This window comes from Homalodisca vitripennis, chromosome 3 (assembly GCF_021130785.1).
Source record: "Homalodisca vitripennis isolate AUS2020 chromosome 3, UT_GWSS_2.1, whole genome shotgun sequence".
Lineage (NCBI taxonomy): Eukaryota > Metazoa > Arthropoda > Insecta > Hemiptera > Cicadellidae > Homalodisca > Homalodisca vitripennis.
In genome coordinates this window covers 134,432,116-134,453,421 of record NC_060209.1, presented here as the reverse complement: position 1 = coordinate 134,453,421, position 21,306 = coordinate 134,432,116, and positions in this window count along the sequence as shown.

Below are 21,306 nucleotides of genomic sequence, written 5' to 3'. Positions count from 1 at the left end.
AAACTCATAGATGATCGTATTTAGTGAACCCTTATTATTTAATTATTTTATTCCAAACGATATATAAATTAAATTTTTGTCCCGTTATGTCTTTTAAGCAAACAGTTTATAATTACATAGTGTCGACAGTAAAATAAAGTAAAAAAATCTGTATTCAAAAATGTTTTCAACTTTATAAAACTGCGTTTAAAAAAAAGTTATCGGATAAACCTTTTTTCACCACCTGATAACTCATTCAGACTTATAATAAATTCCTACATTAAAAACTATTTCCTTTCAAACTGAGAGTAACCTATTGTCCTCTGAAACACTTAAACAAAAAACAGTCATTTAAAGTCTGTCAAAAGATACTGTAATAATTTTAAAAGTAAATTGGTTCAAAGTTGCTATAATGATTATGCATTAATTTATGAATAGAGCTCTTAATAGTTATAACTAATATATTACTGTTTAAGAAAATGTGTTCTTAATTAAAGAGGAACAAATTGTTTTGATCCTGAAATAATACGTGTTTACGTTTAGTACATATGTAAAAGTATGATATGTTTATTTAAGCGTTCTCAATATGAAATCATTTCTTAACTCCACCATATAGGGCATTTCATAAGAAAATGCGAAGTTACAATGCTTATAGTTCTTACAATTTGCAGATGAAATCGCAGATCTGCTGCATAAACTGAGAATTTCTTATTATAATAATAAGAAATTCTCACTAATAATATATTCCCACTTCATTAATAATATATATATATATATACTACATTGTATAACTCCTATGAGCACAATAGACGCATATAACTGTATTTACAAGTTTAATGAACTCTCACTCTCATCTCGAAGCTAATAGATCATCTAGTACGTTGTAACTTGGTACTCATATAAATCATGCTACTAAAATTTATGTTTCAGTGTATATCGGACAGCGATTGCTGTTCTAAACAATTGTGGATGGTTCACTTGCACCTATAAAGAAGATCGTCCTATCCTAACTACACTTAGCAACATTAGTAGCTTGAAATGAATTATATTAACAACAAGTTGTAGACAGGTATTGTTACTAGCGATTCAGGCTAGACAGGCATTGTAGAAAATCAAACTGTCTGGTCCACACACAAACTTGGTTTAAAATACAAATTAAATTAATATATATGAATAAAAACTTTTCAATCACATTACATTTGTTTTATTATTTATAACTAGTTTAATCTTGAAAGGTGACATCAATGCAATTTAACTATAAAACCTCAATAAAGCAAAACTTTAGGTAAGATCGTGTAATAAATAAGATGTTTTAAAGTTTCATCACAAAAATGTATAATAAAATCTACTGCGTCGTTTTTTAGTTCGTGCACACTAAAGCAGTGTTATGTAGACAAACAGCGTAAATACAATTAAGGCATAACTCTACTTTATTCAACTCCCGAAGAGGTTGATCCTAGATTATGCGGGTGTGTGAAATCTCGACAGCCGGGGTGATGTCGATACATTACAATGGAAATTTTATCGACGGAGACGACTATTCTAAACATTGACAAAAGTCCATTCCTGGGAAATTGTCAGGGGTTTGGATACTAGATCAAAGGTGAAGATCAGAAAGGAATGTTTATGAAAAATAAATACACAGCTTATTATCGGAGATAAGCTGTTAAAAAACTGCATTTCGCAGTTCCAATGCCATGGTTTAAGAGAATAATTAATCTTAAATTTGATATCAGTGAGTATGTTAAAAAAAAATATTGTTTCTTGAGGAATACTAATAATATTGATACATTTGATTTAGTCGGGTTCCAAGGTATTATTGAAAATATTTAGATTTGAATATTATGTTTAAATGCTAATATACATGACGATATTGTCCCATAGTAAATATATTACCGTACTTTGAAATATGTGAAAAAAATTAAATTTTAGTTATTTTGCCTAACTTTTATAAGTAAAGCTTTTGATTTAACCACTGAATGTCACTATTATTTCTTGTTTCACAACATGTAGCATAAATTAATTTATTTCATTCTAAAACTGTAATATTATCAGTAAACACTTACTCATCCAAGTAAAATAGTTATATTTTACCACAGTTACTTTGCAAAGTGTTGTCGCTAATACACCTTATTGGCTCTGTAGAGCTTACATTTAACATTTAAACTGAAGAAAACGTAATGTTGGCCCCATTTATAACTCTTATCGAAGATATAACGTCTGGTTGGCCGTACTTCTGCATTTTGCTTTAGAAAAAAGTTGCCACTATAAAGAGTGTACCGACTGATTAGAGGGCACATTTAACACTCAACAGAAACTGCACTCATTGTTAGTCCCATTTACAACACTTATCCAGGGACCACTGCTCACCTCGATCTACTGTATAATTATCTTTGGTTTATGGTGGGTTTATTTAGAATAATCACATTGATTAAATATTTTTCACGAATGGTTTATTATTTTATAAAAACATAGACATGTAATTATATTAAGGGGTTCCTCAGTATTGTAAAGTATTGAAATTAGAACATCAAATTCAGCTATACTTTTATGACATGTTTTTAGAACTACAACCATTACTCGTATTGTTACAACCACCATTGTTATTTATCAGAGTTCAAGTTCAATAATCGATAAACATTTATTGTAATATAAAGTATACTATTTGAATAATTAAATATCCATTACTTTTGATTCTCTATATACATATTTATGTTGGCCACAGTTATTCATTTGTAATAGAAATATTTATTAATATCTCGTATTGGTTACTTTAAGCACATAAACGTGCATACATACCCTATCTTTCACTTTAAGGAAGGAGAATTCTGACATTACAAACATCCTTAATTTTCATGAACATTAAAAAGTATTTTGATAGATAATTTCGTCCTCACATTTCATGATATTTTGGTTACATGAATAGTGTGGTAGTTATGGTAGATGGACTTTAGAAGTTTATGTCTTGCATTCTCGCTATGTAGGCAACCGTATTATTAATTTTAGGCAATGGGAATTTCAATATGAATATATATTTCTACTTACATGTAAAATAGAAATATATATTCATATTGAAATTCCCAGTAGCCTCAAATATATATTATATATATATATATATATATATATATATATATATATATATATATTGAAATTTCAGTGTGTTATTTTGCCCCTGTGTGTACAACAAAATGATTATGTATGATAATTTAATGTAAATAGTATCATATATTCATTATTTAAAATTGAAAAACCACTTCAGATTCCTTAAAAAACAAATTTTTAGTATCCATTCACTTGTTACGGACCAAAACTTCGATGTAATAAAGAGGGGTAAATTGGATTACAAGTGACGTGGAATAGTAAACCAGCAGAGAATTTTTATACAATGTAAGGAATATTGTTTGTATTACAAAAGTGCGTTTATAAATCAGTTGTAAAAACACTTTTATAGCAGCACAATCTATTACTTTGTGAAGAGATACATACTGACACTGTACAGCGTTGGCTGGACCTCGACAGCACGTCCGTACACTGCAGTTTCAGAGCACGTACAACTGCACACTTGCACAACTTCCAATTCTCGTCTTGCTAAGCCATAAACCGACCCATACACAGAACCTTATTGCCTACCTACTTATTATTATGATGTATTATTTGCAATACATTTGGTCCAAGTATTGAAATTTTAAGAAAATCAAGATAAGGAAATATATGTGTTTACTTTAGGACTCTAGTTTGGATTATAACTTTTTTGCGTGCATTAACCGATTATTATACAATAACCACAGTTTACTGTGATGTCAAAAAACATGATTATAGGTTAATATTAAATTTAAAAAATATCTACAATATTCTAATTTATTATTCATATACATTTGCAGTGTAAGTAAACTGTTACAGTATCCCAACAGTCATTTATAACAAAAAACAAAGTCTCGTGTAACAGACTTCGCTGAGATGCCGCAAAATGTGAAACCTAAAGACGATTTTATTCTGATACCCAAGTTACATGTGTTCTATGTCACACGATAAAAAGACATATGATGGTAACCAGGGTAATACTGAAAAATTGATTTATTCCACGATTTTCTCATTTTTCATCAAGGATAACCAGAGTAAAAATGTTGACTTTCATACAGAAAAAAAATCTAATCTTTAATCCTCCCTAGTTAGAGGGTTCGCTAAGGTCCTCCAAAAACACAAACATGTATACACTATTTTTCTCTTTCTTAGAAGTATACAAAATGAACATAATGAGAAAAAGTGGAAAGCTATTATAACTTTAGGTTTTTAAAAAAAAAATCTTATATTTTATAATAAAATTCTATATTTCCCGTATTTTCAATAAATTAAACAAGAGGACAATATTTTTTATAAATACAAAAGGAAATTTATTTTAATTTTTAAATTATTACACATCAATATTTAAAACTATAAAATATAGTTATTTCATAACATTTTAAAATAGAATAATTTTTACAGTTCCAAAATGTAATAAGTAAATAATTTTTTTTTATTTATAAATAGAAGCTTAGTAATAATTAAGGCATGTGTGTGGAAATTGTGTTGAATCTTGTGTCAAGAGTGGTCGTCAGAGTACATTTTTCATACTTCCCAGACCATTGAAGCAAACTGATTGTTCTTATTATAAAAGTGGGTTCAATTCATTTCAGTTTTAAGAAATAATATTTGATTTAAGTTATATTTTGTTAGCAGGGTAGGCAATGCTTTGAGAAAAAAAATTAAATAATAAATATTCTTCAGCTGTTAAAAGTCATGTAGAACTAGTTCCCTCAATAAACTGTTTAAGCTATTTATATAAACAACTTTTAATGTAAAGGTACCACTTGCATATTTACATTTGTATTATAGTTAGAGATACGCTCAGTCTTCACGCAACCTACATTTTCCAAGTATTTTAATCTACACATTGACAAGGGGCAGTCAAATATTATTGTTTTATTCTTGTTTAAAGTTATATCACTATCGACTTATATATATATATATATATATATATATATATATATATATTATACACACACACACAAACACACACACACACACACCACACACACACACACACACAATTATATATATATATATATATAAGTAGATAATAATATGGGGTTCCTGGCGCACTTTCGGAGCCGACCGAAAAGCAATGTAAAATACTGTTCAATGTACCATAAAGGAAGCTGAGAAATAACACAGCAAATCTCAATGAAAAATTAACCGAATCTACAGTCGTTCGTCTCCAAAAGCGATCGGTACATTACTATCTACTCCTGAGGAATGAAAAATTAACCGAATCTGAGCTTCTACTTTCTTAAGCTGTGCTTTGTAAAATGTTGTCAAATCTGCTACGAATAAAGGATTTATCTTAATAAAATTTAATCAATTTAAAACATTTTTACTAAAAACATACTTTAATAAAAAACTTTTCTACTAAATAAACAACATGAACTCACCAAGCTCTCTTCAGTTTCTAGCATTTCAAAAACTTACAAAGAAAGACAATTTTAACGAGTTCAACGAATCACCAAAACATTTTAAAAGAACAGTTGATACTTTCCTTAAATGATACAGAATTCAAAAGAACTTGTAAAGTTAATTTTGCAGAAAAACGTCTAATGGAGTGTTTTACTATCGGCAAAAAACTAAAAAAGTAAGGGATTACATATTTAATATAATTACGAAAGATATTGAAAAGAAAGTAAAAAAATAAACAAACAGAGAGTTTTCATCGTTTTTTATGACATTTTTCCCATATTATACGTCCTTTCAAGATAATCAAGACTTAATTGATGAATTTCTTAGGGAATTTTTGTGAGTATCAAGATTTATCAACACAATTCATTAAAGAGCATTATAGAATTTTTCTTATAGAATATAGCCACATTTTGTGTGAAACAAAAGGTTATTACTGTAGATAATATTTCCATGTGATTCCCTATGAAGAAAGACACCAACTATGGTTATCAAAAACAGTACTATGACGTGGGGAGGGACTGCAAGTTTTAGAGTTAAGACTTTATTCTACAAAGTTAATTGTTTATAATTTCTTTATCTTTTATAGTCTTCTTTCCAGTAACAACCAAGTGTAATTTTTTCATTTTTGTTTTAATTCTTTAATCTTTTTCTCATCCAAAACAAGTCAAAAATCTGTTCGGGCAAAGTGTACTTTACAAATCTTCCAACTCGGCAATTATTGTAAAACCCGAATTTATCTTTCATTTTCTCCCAAATTCAAGATTCTATGTTTCTTCTTCCTTTCTTCCAATTCATTTAACTTCTTATACTCTTTAAAACTTACATTCTCCAATATCATTTAACTCCTTCAAGAACTCCATTTAAATAGAAAAAATTTAAAGACGGAAAAAAATGAAATTCGCTAACCTTCACTCGAGAAGTCGGGGAGAATTGTGAGTAAAACCGCATTCTTTTCAAGAGGTTCTTCGTTTAATTTCTCCAAATGTACTATAAAAATCATCGAGGATTTTCTGGTTCAAAATCATAAACAAATTCAACATCCAGATAATGAAAAAAATACAGGTAATATCTTTTCATAATAAACGTGTGTATCGATACCTACAAACCTAATGTATTCTTTGAAAAGGAAAAATAATTTTGTCAATGGTTCCAAGAGATAAGTAAAAATTTTTATTCTGTTTTCTAAATTCTGTAACAAATTTTTGTTTGCTTCTTGTCTCCATATTGCAATTTTGTAAGCAGGTTATTCAAATGTGTTAATTTATTTTGAAATTTCTTAGGTTTAGGTCTTTCTAACAAAATTAATTACAACCTCTACAAACTAAATATCTTTTATCGATAATTTCTCCTCTATTAGAACACTTGTAACAGTTGGCATTATACTCTTCCATTTAAACAAAAAGATTTTTTTATAAATGGAGATTATGGAACTAAGTCTGCCGAGATATAAATTTTTCAGCGCAAATGTTTGTGTTTACATTTCTACAACAGAGATAAATAGAAATAATTTCATTCTATTGTACAACTATTTAGGATATTATGTGTACGATTACAAAAGATTATTCCGGAAGAAATCGAGATTTTTCATCAGCGAAAGAGTATATTTTTGAAGTTTTAGAAGGAATGAAAGAGAATAATATGAACATCATCAATTATTGTAAAAGACAAAATGAATGATTGTGTCTTTGGTGTAGTGTTGTTAGTGTGCGTGTTTGCGCTATGGGGAATCACATCACATTCAACTTCTACGGTGTTCTATTGTTTAGAGACTTGGCCCTGCACTGCTACTGTCCAACCAAGTTAATGGCTAGGAGCTGTAATTCGGTGTCTTAGACTCTGGAATTTTTTTGTTCCCAAGTCTCATTTTTCTTTGGTAACTACTGTGTAGAAGTTGATGGAGAGATACAATTAGGGAATTTGTGTCGGGTGTTTTGTAAGTGTAATGTTGTATTAATGGAATGATGTGAATGATGAATGTAATGAACGAATTAAGGAAGAGAAGGAATGTACGAATTAAGGAAGAGAAGGAATTAAGGAATGAAGTGGAAAGGTGAGGAAGCAAATGGCGCGCCAACCACAGTTGTCATTACTCGGCTTGTTCTATAGTCATTACACTATGGCCACTGCGTGTAAAGACTTGTCCCCAACCACTGAACGACAACCATGTCTTCCTCAATAAAAAGCGCGCCTGAAGCTCTGGGATTTGAACCCAGAACCTCAGGCTTTGAAGGCAAGCGTCTTACCAACTGAGCTACGGAGAGTCTCGAAAGTTATAAGCTTATATCTCTGCTATATAAGTAGTTGTTCAATTAGGATTGCTAGTTTACAAAATTTATTAATAATTTTATATTTCAAAAACCACTCAACCGATTTTAATGAAATTTGGTACACATATAGTAAATACTTAACTCTTTCGACTTAACTTATCCATAAGGGTGAAATCATCCCCTATTTCTTAATATTCATAAAAAAATAAAAAAAATTATCAGAAAAATCTGAAACTTCAAAAACAAGCGAGTTCAACTTAAAATTTCATGAAAATAACAAAATTTTCAAAAACTACCCCCAATCATCCCTTATCTTAAAACTCTTATATCTCGAGAACTATTGGAGCTTTTTTGCTGAAATTTGGTATATAGGATCAGTAAATATTAAAGTATTTTTTAAAATCATAACTTCCGGTCCAACCCTTAAGATGACCTTGGAATAGTTTTTTGTTAATATCATCCCCATTTTTTAAGATATTCTTTTGAAATTAAAAATGAATACTTATATCAATGTCTTTAACAATTCTGTAAAGTTTTAAAATTATCCGATGAATAATAGTTGAAAATAACGTGGATTTTTACTGAATTTCTCTAATATCGTTCTTAATCACATCATAGGCTAAAAATTTCTCAGAAACCACAACCACATAACAAATCGCGTTTGTAAACAGCTTTTTGAAAATCCATATTGATAATTATATCGTTCTTTGAACCAGAAATATTTTGTCCAAACTCTTTGTTGTGTATCAATGACATAAATAGGTCTATTCGCTAAAAATTCTTTAGGATTGTAATACATTTCCTTATTATTACAGTAAACTTTCTTAAAATCTTGATACATCTGATACATGATTCTGAAAAGACCTCCGGAAATGTTTAAATTTTGTAATTCATCTGGATAATAAGAACCGTTCAATTTTACTCTGATATTTTTTACATCCAAACTATCAAACTTTGAAGGATTTTTTTCTTGATTATTCTGTCTATCTGTTTGAAAACCTATGATAACGAACTTGGGATTGAAGATATTTCTATAAATATTTGTGATATCGAACGAATAAGTTGTTCCGGAAATACCTTTTTGTTCAATACATTGCCAATCTAGAAAATTAAACATAATGTTTTTGACTTTTTGTAATTTCATCAATCAACCTAATCTTTACTCGTGGTTTTATAATCAATCATTGGAACTCTAATAAAAAAATCTGTAATTGTTATTTTTCCATCAACAGGCATAACATTTCCAGTTGCAGTCTTCAGAATCACATCATCGTCTTCTGCTCTTATAAAACTTAGATAAAATCCTCCTTTATAGATCGGAATAGTAACATTTTCAAAAAATCCTAATCCAAAATGAGATAAATTTCCAGCTGCTTCAAAAACACCAAATTTAAAATCTGATTCAAAGCCATTAGAAGTTTGAGAAATAACATCACTTTTTGAATACGAAAATAGTTCCTTTAATTGTGCTTAATTGGCCACAGTTTTCGACTTCTTCTATCAATTTATTGTGTTTTCTTACTTCAATCTTAGAAAATAAAAACGGTATAAAATTATCGATTAATCTAACATTATCAGTTCCAAGATATGCTTGACCATCTTGTTTTGTTTAAAGTTCCAGAAATATAAACTGGAAGTTAGACCGAGCAAAAGTTATCTCCAAAATCAATATTAAACTCAGTTCTTTTATTCGGTTCATTCAAATGTTGTTTACTAATTGGATAGAAATTTTTAAACTCCGCCCTTTCAATATCACTAGCATATTTTCTGTAGTCCGCCATTTAATAAGAGAAAATTTAGAAATTTTAAACATCGTGTAATCATTTTTTCATCGATCTAATGTACGTTTTTATAAGAAAAGATATAAATTTTAGTAAAATAATTAAAAAGATTAGAGTCATTTTTAATGATCTACTTCGTCATATTCAGGATTCTCTTCCTTAAATTTTGCGATCTTCGGTCACATATTTCAATAAAATCTGCACAGGATAGTAACCGCTATCTATAATATTATTCCAATCAACTGTAATCTTTATTTTCATCCAAAAACTTTATACTCAAGTGTTGATAGAGACAAAGAAACAGACATATGATCTTTTAATTGATAATGTATATTTTCTTGAATGAACTCTGATGATAAAGTTTGATATTTAGCAATGTTATACCAATTCAATTTTGTTTACGTATAATCTCATCATATCTTCGGATAATTTCATATTTTTGAGAAATGTCATCCCAATGTTCTTTTTTCAAATCTCTTTCGTGTTGCATTATAAAAAGATCGAAAGCACTGTAATGTCCCGCCATCTCTATTTATTAAGAAAAAATTTCAAAATCAAGTTTTTATAAATTGGCTCTTTTTAGTGTTACATTCAGCACATTTTTCCAGAAATTCTTTTAACTCCGTTAATGTTTGCATAGTATTTTATATCGTTTTGTGGCAGTTTTCTCTTTACATCTCACACAATATATGAGCGCCATTTATATAAGGAAAATTAGTCATCGTAACCACCTACTCCATTAAAATCTGTTGTCGATGTTTTCCAAAAGTTTTATCGACATCTTCTTTAAATTCATTAAAGTTTTTTCTTCTAGTTTATTTACTTTATCGAGATATAAAAGAGTATCGATCATCTATACTTTTAAGTAATTCATTATTTTGTGTTGCTTTCTCATTGAAAACGTGTACCAAATATTTTCTAAAAAGTTTAAAAAATTTTCCTGAAGTTTTAATAAACTGTTTCACTAACATTTTTTTTATATGTTAAAGTCTTGCGCAAGTTTTATAACTTTTTCATTAATTTCACCAACATCGTCTTACTGATCTTCTATTTCTGGCTTCTAACTTGTCATAGACTTCTGTTGTAAAATCTTTAACATGCTGTTTATGATTCTCGTAATTTTTGTTTTAGTTCATTAAACATTTTAATATGATCTTTCTAATTGAATCATTACAACAACATCAAATGGATTAATTCCTTTACTAACACTGCTAATTCTTTTTCCTTTAAAATCTAAGGCATTTTTAACATTCGGATCATGTAAATCAACAATATCGATGTTTTCTGATAATTTTTAGAGGTTTTAAAATTTGTTCTTTAACAACAACATCATGTTTGTCAATACCAGGTCGGAACACCGACAATTCTTTTCTTATTAGCCAAACTAACATAATTCTTTTCAACTTTGATCGCTTCAGTAATTTTATCAGCTTTTTCGATGTGAGACATTAAATTGGTAAATATTTTTTTTACACCATCATCAACTTCTTTTTCCAATGTTTTTATTTTATCAGCAACTTCATTTGAACTCATGAAATTTGCAAGTTTGTTATCATATTCTGCTTTAAAATCTTCAATCTCCGACAGCAAACATATCTGAATCTGGAAGGTTTTGTAATAAATTTTCTAACTTGTTATCAAACTCATTTCTCAAACTATCAAAATTCAAACTATTATCTACATTTTGAATAATTTGTGTTCCAAATACGTCAAAAATATTTTGTGAATCCATATTTTATTAAGTAATAATTTGTTAACAACTTCTTTAAAATCTTTACCATCACTCAGTTCATTCAACACAAAAACACATAAATGTCCACAAATTGGGGGATCTTTATAGTCTTGAATCTGAGAATCATTGTAGTAGACGCTTGATTTTTTCAAATATTTAATCAATTCTATCGGCGGTTTGTCCTCAATTCTTCCATACGAATCAAAATAACAGGCATTCTTTATCATTCTTATAATAAACAAACCCAATGCGTTCCACTTCCCATAATCGAGTCTAAATTCACACATTCCACATTCGAATTTCTTAACTTTTTCAGGTAATGTATCTCTCATGAAGATTCCTCTAAAATGTTTAATATTTTTGCAGATTTCTTCCAATTCCCCCGAATGTTAAAGGTTTAAATTTTTTTTTCAATGTTTGATTTCACGTAATTCAAAGTTTTTTCATCTAATCCAGATCCTGTAACATCTTCCAACTCTTTATCTAACCAATTTAAAATGTTTCGAACAATAGGAAATCACATCTTTTTTTAACGATTGGAGCAGCTTTACGAACATAAGGAACAACATTTTTAACAACTGGAATATTTTCTCCAAAATCTAATAAATCTTTCAAAAGTCCACCATTTTTGAGTTCTTTCAACTGATTATAAGAAAATTCTATTCTGGTTCCTTTATTGTTTTTCTTATGTTTTTCGAGTTTATTGTATTGTCCTATTTGTTAAAAATATCTTATCTTCGCCATTTTTTAGTTGATCTATTTTTAAATTGAATACTAACGGGTATTTTCTTCTTAAAAAGCGGATTTTATTTTTTTTTTCTTTCTGATTTTTGCTGAAATTTACATTCACCTCCATTTATATAGTTAAAATTTCAAGTTCTCTTCGATTCCCATTCCTTGTTTCTCTTCAAAAACATTGCTCCAGCTGTTGGAAGCGCAACAAATCTTTCACCTAAACTAGGATCTTTTGATAAAAATCTATCCATTGCCTTATCTTGCAAAACTTTATCTGCGATATGTCTGGGAATTTGTGTCTCTATGTTTTGCATAAAAAATATCGTGTTCCATAGCAGCTTGATCTAATTTATTTATACCAGGATCTCCTCTTTTTAGTTCTTTTTTCGAGTTTTTGTGCCAGGCCCCAGATACTGATAAGTTGGTACGTGTAATTCAAAAGGTAAATTGTTGATAAAATCATTCAAAAGTCCACTACCCTCAATCATAGATGAACTTATTTGCCGGCAAAAATCGTTTTTAAATATTTAATTCCATCAGGTTTTTTCAATCATTTCATCAAGTTTGTTCGAAATAAAATCTTTAATCGCTTTCTTTTCGTTCAAAAAATTGTTGTTTCCAGCCTTCTCTTGAGCATAAATATAATTAATAATAATTCCATCGAGTTTTGTCAAATCGTCGATATATCTGTACTTCAATCTTATTATCACTGTATTTTCTCACACCTGATCCTTCGATTCTTTTTTACCCAAATTGGATTTAATCAAATTGAGATATTTTTTACCTTTACTTTGACTTTGGTTTTCTTAGTTGATGGATCATTATTTTTGTAAATTGAATCAGATTTCCATAAAATTTCAGTTACTACTTTTTCAAGTCTTCTTCAGAATTTATAAACCGTCTTTTGGAACATCAGTGCCTGTTAATAATCTTCCATAAAACCTTGAGTTTCCTTTATATGTTTTATCATTCAATAATTATATGATATCATTATGCTCAAAATTAACGGGTAAATTTCCAATCATAAAACTTTTCTTTTTTTTATCCCAATACAAACCAAATTTATCATCTTTTGCTCTAGGAAGAAATTTTTTACCAATTTCACCAATTATTATATCCGTTGTTCCAGGACTTATTGGTTCAACTATGGTAGAGTCTTCAATGATTTCGAGGTCTAAATGGTGTTGAAGATGGTAATTTTGGCAATTCAAACTCAGATTCTGGTATCGAAATATCAGCAAATTGTCGTACAACTGGAACCAAATTCATTTTAAAATTTTTTGATTATCGCTTATAAAACATTTTCAATTTTGCCCTCAACATTTTTTTATTGCAGATGTTACAGGTTGATTAATTTTTTGAATAAGTTCTTGTTCTTTTTCATCAATTCGAATCTGTTCTTTTAAATTCTTTGATTAATTTCTTTTCGATTTGATCAAGTTTTTTTCGCTTCTTCAGAAGTTACGTTCGCCATTTATTTAGGAAAATTTTGGAAACGTGGGGAAACGTAAAAAACGTGAACGTGGAAAACGTGAAAAACGTAAACGTGAAACGTAAAATAAAAAACGTGAACGTGGAAACGTGAAACACGAACGTGAAACACGAAACGTGAAAACGTAAAACACGAACGTAAAACATGAAAACGTGAAAACGTGAAACATGAACGTGAACGTGAAACACGAAACGTGAAACGTAAACACGAACGTTTAAAACATGAACGTGAAAACGTATAACACGAAACGTTGAAACATGAACGTGATAACATGAACGTGAACGTGGGAACGTGATACGTGGGAACGTGAACAGATTTTACCGTTTTTTCTGTTTATTCTTTCAATAATGTAAATAAAAATTAAAGATAATATAAAAATAATTGTAACAACATATTTTATATTCAAGTAGAATTTGTCAGACCACTGAGCAGGCATTTATGTTAGAAAATTTATTTCAAATATTTTCCATTTTTAGGCTTCAAAGTTAGATTTAAATTAGTTAAAAATCCATAGTTCTTCTTTCAAATTTTATCACATAATTCATTAAAGTGGTTAAAACTCATATCAAGATCCATAAAACATAATTGTTGTAAATCTTTCTCGAATAGTGATCGTCTTGCTTAAAAACACACAACATATTCAAATTATTTCTAATAACTTGTTTATCAAACCTTTGAAAAGCATTGAGAAAGATAGATACAAGAGATATATTTTGTGACGAGACATTACGAAATATTCCTTAATAACGTCTTGATTTTCTAAAATACAATCATCCGAAAACGATTAAACGAATTGGGTTTACATTCGCTTAATGGAACTATGTCCTCAGAAGCATTATAAAAAATATGATATTTTCTTACTTAAGTTCTTCTCAATATTTTCAAATCTTTCTTGTAAATTTTTTATAGGCGTCTTGTTCTAAAGATTTACTTAAAAACATTTCAAAATTGGAATAAGGAAATCAACCTATTGTAGATAAAATTCAATAGTAAAGTTGTTTTTCCACATCCACTTGAACCAACAATTAACAATCTGATTGGTTGATCTTTCTTATTTTCTTCAAACGTTTGAAGTTTTATCTGATCTTTTTGCTTTAAAAATTTCTCCATTTAAATAGAAGATTTTTCATCTTGGAAGCAACGCTTGCGAAAATGAAGCTGTTCAAGTTGACTTCAGAAAGCTCTAAATTAGTTTTAAACTTGGAACATCCTATACACTTAGAGCGGAAGAATCAAATTATTTTATCGGTTTAAGCGGTTTTTATTCTGACAATTTTGTAATAAATATTAGTGTAAAGTTCTCCTTATTGTATAGGATTTAGTGAGAAGAAACATAACAAAACTATTATGGTTAAAACAAAGGATATTAATTACACTTTCGATCAAATAAAAAATTCCCTTAAAAATTATCTGAAAACATTCAAACCAATCAGATAAATCTTTAAACTTTGACGAAAACAAATTTGTTGAAATGCAAAAAAATTAATCTCTCTAATAAAATTCAAATAAAATCACCAGTAAGAATAATGTATTTCACAGCAATTATTGTAGATTTAATTAGGGTTTGTTCAAGAAACTATTGAGCCAAATCAGGTATATTTAGGAAAATAAAACGCCAAAATTTAGACCGTTTGATGTAATTGAAGTACATTGTAATCTCGTTGAACCCTAGAGTTTTGAAAAAAATTCATACCGAACATGTTACACAAAGAAGAATCTGAAATTTTGTACACTTTTTTTCCAAATGTTGCTTTATGGATCAAAAATCAGTGGAAAACCCGAATGAAACTTGATTTATATTCCAATTAGAAAAAATATTATAAAAGAATTCAAAAAATCGTTCTAACTATACAAGACTCTGAGGGAAATTTATTAAATAATGAGAAGTAAAACTAACAATATATTTAAGATTGAAAGAAGGAATAAAATGGACCCCAAAATATAAAAAAAAAAGCTTCGAAAACATACATTCTGAAGGTAGGGGTGATTCGCCCTCCGACCTTCAAACTTTCAAAAAAAACACTGTTTTAATTAATGAATCTGACCTTCATTCTCTAAATAAAAAATTACTAGTTAAATTTCTTTTCTATCTAAATGGAGACAGTTGTAGACCTACTCAATAATCAACTTAGATTTGAAAACAAACATATTTTTACGCAATTGTGTGGATAAAAATAACGAATTTTGGGTTTAAAGCTAAAGATGTTGCAGAAATTCTAGAATATGAAAAATACGAAACAAGCAGTTAGAGAGCATGTTAGATAATGATACGATAAATTATTATAATTCTGAAATAAATAAGGTGGGTTCATTCGATTTCCCTAACACTATCTAACTTTCAAAAAAATACTATTTTCATCAATGAATCAGGACTTTATTCTTTAATTTTGAGGATCAGATAAAGAAAGAGGCAAAAAATCTTCACAAAACCTTGGGTTACAAAAGAAGTTTTTGCCCTCTATTAGAAAACTATGGTGAGTACAAACTTGGAAAACACAGATTAAATATTTAGAGGATGAAAGTAAAACACTTGCAAATTTAAAGATGAAATCAACAACGGAAAAAATAATCGCAAAACAAAGTGTTAAAAAATTGACCTTTGACTGAAACCAGACCTTGTTTGTAAAGATTTTGATAAGAAAAAAAACAACACATGTTTTTGTGTTAATTAAGAAGGAATCACATGTGGGGAATATCCTTATTACGTTATCAGAGCTCAAATAGAGAGAAATACCGAAGAAAGATTAAAACAATCTAAAAATAAAATTATCCTGAATTAGAGATTTTGTTTCATTGATGACGAACCAAATTCCTATCAATCTGTATAACCAAATGAAAGAATCTTTGAATATTTTATACAACGGAAATCATTTTGACTACAAATATGGCAGAATCTCGACTGATTTATTAGAATATCTAAATTACACGATGAAAATGTTAATAAATTTTATTAAACTCTCGAATTATTATATTTTGTTTGTAAAATGTTTTTGAAGATAAGGTAACCACTGAAGAGTTCTTCCACGATTTCACAAGTGAGTCTCTTTCTTTTGACTTTCGCTCCGGGTACATTCTTCTAGCACATTCTTTACAAAAAGCGTCCTTTTCTATATTTTACTGATCAATGCCGATTTATTAAAATTCAGAAATATTTCTTTAATTTCTTTACAAAATGTGACACTCTTCTTCTCTTCTAAAGTTAATTTTTCCATTTTATCGTATAAATCTCTTTCATATTTTTTACGACAATCCTTACAATAATATTCAACAATCCGTCCTTTTTTAGTCTTATTTTTATAAAAAGCTTCAAAACCTTTAAATTCTTTGCACACTGAACATTTCTTTTGGGCCTCCATTTATAATAGAAAATTTATATCTTTGACTTTCTCAATTCATATTCATAAAACTTTCCGGTTATTTCTTCATTATTTAAATCTTTTATACTATAAGTTACAGGATCCTGTGTTATTAATTTGATAAATCACCAAAGATTTTCTCTTGACCAATTGTTCTTATATTTGTTCGAAAATGTTTGGTTTTTTACTAACAATTCTTACATGATCATTGACTTTAAAATTTAAGTTTTTCGTGTTGAATTTCTGGTGGAACATACTTAAAAACCGACTCTAATAACTCTTTTTCTGCATCTTTATCTACGTCTTTAGGCTTCATTTTGATTTGTGCTATGAACACGTGTATCGTTATATTTCTTTACGATTTCTTTGAAGAATATCGATCCATTTAAAGTTTTTATTAATCTCAAAACTTACTTTTCATTCTCTCATTTGAGTTCTGTTATTATCTCTCTACTCTACAATACTTGATTTCTCTTCGTTTTCAGTATGATAAATCTTAATGTTGTATTTTCTCAAAACATCGTTAAATTCTTTATTTTTAAAACTCTAAACCCTTATCTGTATGAAGTAGGTTTGGAGGTTTGTATGATTGATCCTTATGGCATCTTTTACTAAATCTTTCGAAAGCTTTTGAAATATCCTTGCCGTTTTTTCTTTTGATAGCTCTTGATCCAAGCATATTTTGAGAAAGTATCAATAAACATTTAACATATACTTTAAATCCCATCATTTTGATCTGAATAGGTTAGACATTATACCTAAATCTGCTGCCCATAAATCGTCAATTCCCTAATGTTATAATTTTATCCTCTTTTTTAAACCTTTCTTTCGTACTGGTGCATGAATTTCTCTAGCTTCAATCTCTATTTCTTCTTTAGTCTTCAATTCTTTCTTAACAGGTTTTGGATTTGGATTCTTTATAAACTTACTCTTGTTTGTCTTACATTTTGAAACATTTTGCAGCAATTCTATACAATCCATTTTGAGTTTGAACGATTTTTGAATCTATATTTTTCGTTTTCTTTTTACACTTGTGACAGTGAATTAAATCATCTTCCATTTACATATCAAAGTTTCACAAGTTTATTTAATTCGTCTAATATATCAGATTTTGCATTCATTTTTATAGCCATTACGGTACTGTATCGATCTTATTTTCTAAGGACATTTTCTCTTATCATCTTTAGCGTTCAGTGCCAGCTTGTTTATGGTGAATGGTATACAAATCATGTTTATTAGCCTTTTGATTACTGTCATCTCCCTAAATTCTTCTTTATCTTCGAACAAACATCTCTTCAAGTTTTCGATATTTAATTTGTTTTTATTTACAACGCTTCTCTTAATTCCTTTACATCTTATTACTGGATTTTTGTCTAGATATTGTTGTACGAGTACATCCTTGTGATCTCAATCACACACAAATTCTTCTAAAAAATCCTTCGCCGTTCAATTTCGTCTTTGAATTTCCCTATTACCCTTCTTATTTTTAGTAGTGAAACATTCGTGATCTTTTGGATACGTTCCGCTCGTATCGAAATCATCTATATTTTCTTTAATAATTTAAAAAGGATCTCGTTTTCAATTCCTAGAAAATAACTGTCTGTATCCATGTAACAAAAGATTCAAATCTGGATCAAACTTCTTTTTTAATTTGTTTGTAATAAAACTCGTACATTAGCAATTTTGAGAGGTCGAGAACTGAAAATCCTAATGTAAATCGGTTATTTTGTTAAATTTAAACCTTTTGGTTTGTAACATGTGACTCGCTATACAGTTGTCGTCAAAGATATTTGAAAACAATTTGAAATTCGTTTTCTTAGCTTGTTTTCATTGAAAATTCTTCGTTTCCTAGTTTAATATCACTATCTATTTCTTACATTTTCCATCGATTTTCCAAAAACCTGAGTTGTTCATCAAGCTTATAAAAGTCCTTCTCAAGAAGTCACTTATAGCTTTGGTTCTCATACTAGTATTAAAATCGATATATTCTTTCATGAAAGGCTTTCTGATCAAATGCAATAACCTCATATTCATTCACATGTTTTTCAAAATCATACCTTGTACCAGATAGAACTTCAAATTTCTCGAATGAACAACGTATTCAGTTTTTATCCAGTAAAGTTGTGCACAAATGTTTGTTTTTAAAATGTTCTGGAGCAAGAGGTAAATCCTTGTGATGTTCGTGTAAATTTGTTGGATATTTCTAGATCGACTTCAAGAATATAGCCATAATCCTTCGTCGCCAGTGAGTTTTTCCCAAAATTGTTTAACCTTTCCATTCTTACTGTTGTATATCGTTTTAGGATCCATCCACTTGATATCCCCGTTATATGGTAAAATTTTGCATAAGGGACCATAACCCATAAAGTTATGTTTGCATCGACGTCACATACAGATAGTTTTTCAGGTTTTGTCTTATCAAAATCTTTCAAATATTTGTTAATTTGCTTTTAAACATATCGTTTAATACATTGAGGATAGAATGCCTCAGGCGAATACCTTTTTTCTACGATCATCAAATACATATTATTAATCCACTAATATAAGTTGTAATTCTATCTTCGTTAATTTTCAAAACACTAGCATCCCATGCAAGACTGGGAGCTGTTAGATTAGATGGTGCTGGATCAAGAGGTTTTATAGCAATTCAAACACAAATATTCCTAAAATTTTCAAATGATGATCAGCAAGCAAATAATACATCTTGAATGTTAGTACAAATCAGATTAAGTAATTTCTTCCCTAGATTTTTTTACTTTTAATTTGTTCCATACATTTAGAGTAGTGTTGAAAATCTTTTCTCAGATATGCTCTCCGTCTGTCAAAAAGTGAAATAGAAATCTTGAATCTCTCAATTTCTTCCTGTGTAATCAAGTTTTTCAATACTGTCCGATAAATTCGTAAAGGAAATATGCCTTTTCCAGATAGGAATTTTAAAGATTTCTTCTTCGTCATTTGGTCTGTCTATCTAGAATTGCGTGTCAGGCGAACCATCTTGTATAAATATGATTTGTAATGTTTGAAAATCATCTTTCTCTTTGAAGGTTTTTAGCTAAACTTTTCTTATTAGACCGATGCCATAAATCTGAAACGTGTTCTACGAAAGAAAACTTTGATGAACTTTCTTAGTTTATCATCTTCAAGACTCATACCCATATCCTGTAATTTACTGAATAAATTTATGTATATTTTCATCGATTTGTTTTGCGTGATCAATTAATCAACATTTACCATACTGTTTTTGCCAAGCTCTTGTTTATGTACAAAATTGAGTATTCATAATTTGGGACATATTGTGACAGAAAACTGGAATATTTTGGAGGAAATTTGAGAAATTCAAGTTACAAGATAAATGAGAAGCTTGAACCTCTAAATTTTCCCTGTTAAAATGACAAATGATACTCGTACTTTTTTATAACTCTTGTCTTTCCATTTATCAAGGAGTCAAACCATTACCCTGAATTGACCCAACATCATAAGCAGACCATTCACAAATATGACAAAGACACTAGAATTTTGGTACGCTAATTCTTCTTCTTCGGTCAATTTCTATATAGGTTCTTTATGTTTCTTAGAATTATACTTTTTTTAGCTCATGTAATTTTTGATATTTTATTGAGCTCTTTCAAACAAGTTTCTGCAGCGAACATTTAGGCAAATGCGTCTTCATTTTCGGCCACACGATATACATATCGTTTATACATGCGATTCGTCACATTTGACACTAAATAATAGAGGTAACAACATTAAGGAATGTGCTTTCTGAATCTTGGTTGTGTAATCGATCTTTGTGGATTGTTCTTGCATGTCGGAATTTTTTTCTTAATATGCTCTCAAAAATCCATACTAAATAACGTAAGGATGAAAAAATTTCTTTTGATAATTAGTAAATGATGTTGTTTGACCTGGAAAGGGCATAATTTGGCTTACAAACTTCGTGTTGCTTTTTTGCAAATTTCTAAAATGATCTGTTAAAATCTCTCAGATTTTTGTAGAAATGGCCTTAAACATCTTCTGCCCATAGATATCTTCTTTGTGGTTCATGATTAGACAACTGAGAGAAAACGAGCATTATTTTAAATCTGATTATCAAAAACATAATGAGATTTGTCTTATTGTTTAACATTCAATAATGTCAATGTTTAACTTCCAGCGTCGTATTTTTTCAGAAAATTTTGTAATGGAAACAATATTGAGTTTCTCATCATAACTGTAGATATTTATATAGACATTTTTGGATAGTTTGTACTTGTGAATTGTGACTCTCTCCGTTTTTCAAATAATTGTATATCTTTTAAGTGAACATTGGGATACTCGAAACCTGAAAATATCTTCGTCATTTACAAATTTCTCGTATTGCTTTGCTCTGTCAGCATTCTCTTTCGGGTTTTTCAATAGCGACATCGGATAGAATTAAACAAAACAGAAATCATCTTTATTTTTTTTATATTTAACACAAGCTTTTCTTATCTTT